This window comes from Nycticebus coucang, chromosome 20, assembly GCF_027406575.1.
Source record: "Nycticebus coucang isolate mNycCou1 chromosome 20, mNycCou1.pri, whole genome shotgun sequence".
Lineage (NCBI taxonomy): Eukaryota > Metazoa > Chordata > Mammalia > Primates > Lorisidae > Nycticebus > Nycticebus coucang.
Window position 1 is genome coordinate 15,663,872 of NC_069799.1, and position 4,802 is coordinate 15,668,673.

A 4,802-nucleotide genomic window follows, 5' to 3' on the forward strand; every position below is an offset into this window, starting at 1 on the left:
CTATCAGGTTCTTGTATCTATGGAAAATTTTAGACTATCTTGCTATAGAAAAGAAAACATTGGATTTGTTTTATTTTGGCATTAATCTTACCCTTTTTTGAGCTGATTTATATCCTCAACTAGATTAATGGAAATTTTGGAAATTTCATGGCCTAGATTGTTACACATACCTTTAAGTCTGATTTCTAGCACCAAATTTTATTTCAGTTATTTTCAATAGTGGAGGAATTTGGAATGTTTCAACTTTAAATACTTTTTGAAGATTCTGAAGTTTCTGTAAGGAAATCTGTTTGGGATTATTATTTCAGGATCTTCTAAAATGTCCTTTTCTCTACTTCAGCAAGGCAGTAGATTGCCAATTAAAGAATTCCAATTGTTTTTCTTTTCTTTCCTTTTTTTTCCAGTTTTTTGACCAGGGCCGTGTTTGAACCTGCCACCTCTGTTATATGGGGCTGGTGCCCTAATCCTTTGAGCCACAGGTACTGCTCCCTAATTTTTTTTCTAGTAAAACAAGTCTTGCTGTCTCTAAGCCAGACCTCATCACCTATCTGGAGCAAAGCAAAGAACCCTGGAAAGTGAACACATTGCAGACACTACTCAAGCACCCAGGTAGGTTGGAGTGAGTGAAGCAGGTAACACTGGTCAGAAGTTCAAGTTCTAGGAGGAAACCACACAATACAGTGTGATTAGGGAAGCTAAGCTTCATTGGAAATGATTTCTGAGAAGCCTGGGTTTCTTTCTCTTGTTCTTACATAAAGCCATCTGTCTTCTTGTTTTTATTATTTTTTAATTTTTATTTTCTTTCTTTTTTTTTGGTAGAGACAGGGTCTCACTTTATTACCCACAGTAGGTTGTTGTGGCATCACACAGCTCGCAGCAACCTCCAACTTCTGTACTTAGGTGATTCTCTTGCTTCAGCCTCCTGAGTAGGTGGGACTACAGGCGCCCGCCACAGTGCCCGTCTATTTTTTTCTTGCAGTTTGGTCACCTGCTTCCCTTGGTATATGGGGCAGGTGCCATACTCACTGAGCCATAGGCGCCACCAATTTTTTTTTTTTTTGCAATTTTTGGCTGAGGCTGTGATTAAACCCACCACCTCCAGCATATGGGGCTGGTGCCCTACCCCTTTGAGCCACAGGCACCACCCATGAGTCGCCAATTTTAATTTTTTTTATTGATACAGAGTCTCACTCTCTTTCCTCACACTAGAGTGCCATGACATCAGCCTAGCTCACAGCAACCTTAAACTACTGGTGTTAAATGATTTTTATATCTCAGCCCCCTAATAGCCAGGACTACAAGTTTCTCCCTATTGCCTCCCTAATTGTTTTTCTATTTATTTAGTGCAGGGGAGTTCTCATACTCACTCAGACTAGTTTCAAACTTGTGAGCTGAAACAGTCCTCCCTCCTTGGCTTCCCAGTGTGCTAGGTATATAGTTATGAGCCACCATGCCTCTTCTTGGTTTTGATTTCCAGAATAAGCTTACTTTTCAGTGATAGTCTAGGTTACAGTGAGAATGAAAGAACTTTCTATGGCTTACATGTGACTGCAGAATCTGACTGCTCTTCCATTGCTTTGAAGGACATGATATATGTGTGTATTTTTTAGTATACCTGTTAAGTTATTTTTATTATTCTAGGTGGCTCACACCTCTAATCCTAGCTTTCTGGAACCCAAAGTGGGTCTATTGCTTGAGCTCAGGAGCGTGAGACCAACCTAAACAAGAGTGAGACTCTGTCTCTACTAAAAAGAGAAAAAAATATCCAGGCATTGTAGTCGTTGTGTGTTGTCCCACCAACTGGGGGCTGGTGGTGGGTGTGAGATTGGAGAAGTGCTTGAACCCAGGAGTTTGAGGTTGCTGTGAGTTAGGCTGATTTTATGACACTGTAGCCTGAACAACAGAATGAGACCATGTCTGAATAAAGTTTATATTTCTTTTTTCTTTTTTTTTTTTTCAAGGCAGAATCTCAAGCTGTCTCCCTGGATAAAGTTCTGTGGCGTCATGGTTCACAGTAACCTCAATCCCTTGGGGTTCACTGATTCTCTTGCCTCAGCCTCAAAAGTAGCTGGGACTATAAGTGCCTGTTACAATGCCCTTCTATTTTGTTTGTTGCAGTTTTCATTGTTGTTTTAGCTGTCCAGTTCTGTCTTCAAACCTACCAGCCTCAGTGTATGTGGCCAGCACCCTATTTACTGAGCTATAGGCACCACCAAAGTTTCTTTTTCTTTAGCATCATATCCAAAATATGTGAGTGAGGTGGTGATGTTAGTACATGTTTCAGAAATCCCAGGAACAACAAAAATAGTTCTTGTATATTTATACTTTATACTTTTTTGTGTTATGGAGGTTTCAAATAAGATTCTGAAGAAATTATAGTCATTATATCAGAACACTAAGTATCTCCCCAAATGGAAGAAAGTGTAATGTTCTTTAGCCTCACAGTTTTGTTTTTATATGGACTGTGATAATTTAATTTATATGTGCAGTAAGCAGTAATTTGCCAACTTTTTTTTTTTTTTTTTTTTTTGAGACAGAATCTCAAGCTGTTGCCATGGGTAGACTGCTATGGCATCATAGCTCACAGCAGAGTCTACCTCCAGCTCAAGCGATGCATGTGCCTCAGTTTTTCTATTTTTAGTAGAGACAGTATTTTGCTTTTGCTCAGGGTGGTCTCAAATTTGTGAGTTCAAGCAATCCACCCACCTTGGCCTCCCACGGTGCTGGGATTATAGGCCTGAGCCACATTGCCCATCCTTTGCCAACCTTAATATATTTAAAAGTATCTACTCCTTGCAATTCATTTTTTTTGGATTTTTTTTTTTTGAGACAAAGTCATGTGTCCTGGCATTATAACTCACAACCTTAAATACATGCTGTCAAGGGATCTCCTTGGCTCAGCATCCTGAGTAGCTGGAAATACAGGCACCTTCTACCACATTAGGCTAGTTTTGCCATTTTTAGGAGAGTTGGGGTGTCCCTTTTGCTCTAGCTGGTCTTGAACCCCTGAGCTCAAACAGTGTATTTGCCTTGGCCTCCCCAAAGTTTAGGATTAGAAGTACGATCCCCCATTTCTGACAGCTACCTTTCCTTTTGAAACAGAGAATCAAGCTGTTGCCCTGGGTAGAGTTCCCACAGCTCACGCAACCTCCACCTCCTGGGGTTAAGCTATTCACTTGCCTCCCAAGTAACTGGGACAACAAGCGCCCACCAAGACACCTGGCTATTTTTTGGTAGTAGTTGTAATTGTTGTTTGGCAGGCCAGGGCTGGATTCGAACCCACCAGCTCTCGTGTATGTGGCTTGTGCGTTAGCCACTTGAGCTACAGGTGCCGAGACATACATTTCTTAATTATATTATGTCATCCAGTAGTTTAGAGTATTCCTGAGGCTACATTAGTGTCTCCATTGTTACAATACAATTCTTATTTTCTAACTGTCTCTGGCTTAGGATATGCTTATTCATACACGGACACACACACGGGCAGCAGAAACTCTGCAAATACAATTCTTATTTTCTAACTGTCTCTGGCTTAGGATATGCTTATTCATACATGACACACACATGGGCAGCAGAAACTCTGCAAGTAGACCACTCAAGGGACTGTAACAAACTTGTCAACATACAGAGGTGATTAGCATAAGGACCTAGACCTGCTATACAAATACACACATGTGGTGCATTTCTGGCCTATGAAAATCTGGTCAAGTTGAAGAAATGGTCACTGAAAGGAGATGGCTCACTATCATGGTTCTAAGGTGTGTGTGTGTATATATACATATATACTATTGGTGTGTGTGTATTTATGGGTGTATATACACACGCAAATATTGTGTATATACACACAAAAAAATACATATACACACACAAATAATATAAACACAGAAAGTGCCTAGGTCTGCAGGCCTGTCTCCATGGTCATGAGTGAACATTTCCCTCCAGGTCTCTGCATAGGTGGGACCACTCCCACATCATGGCTTTGTGAAGTTAAGAGAGGCCCATATTGTCAGTTGAGAATTCTCAGTGGAAGAAAAATGAGCAGGCCATTCTCCAGATAATAACCAGGACCAGGGATCCTCTAGTTTGCTGACTGAATGAGGGTCAGCCTTCTCTGAGTGACCCTTTTTAAGAGCATTAGAATTTTACAACCTCCTCCCTGGATTCTAAAGCTCTCATAACATCATTTATTGTGAGATGGCGACTCACTGTATTGCCTTGGCTGGTGTCAAAGTGTTGGACTGAAGTGATCCTCGCACCTCAGCCTCTACGTAGGTGAGATGACAGGTGTGAGTCCGTGTGCTGGGCTGTCACTGAAGCATTTTTCCCTATAAATGGCTCCCTCGGAAGGAATACATGAAGACGGGACTTGTTTTCTACTGTATTGCTGGTTTTACTGTCTCTATCTATGTTTTCACATTCCATTTCATTCTGTGTTCAATTTTCTATAATTTTAGATTTAAATATTCAGAACTATGTGTTAGAATTTCAACTTATTTAACTAGTAGTTTAGAGAATGAGTAGGAATTCCACATGTATTAAAAGGCTCACTTGAAAGTTCTAGTTTACACTGGGCAAACAGAAATCAGCAGGACTTTCATCACTTTCCTCAACCTATATCTAAAAGATACTTTACTTTTTCACAAATGCTTATTTCAACTAGTAGGATTTATTATATTTTATGAAGTTAATATTTTTATTTATACTTTTTTTAATGTTTCTAGTGGGTAAGTTAAATCTTTTCAGTTTTTGTAAAAATAATCATATATTAATAACATAATAAAAATTATCCTTGCTGTTTTCAA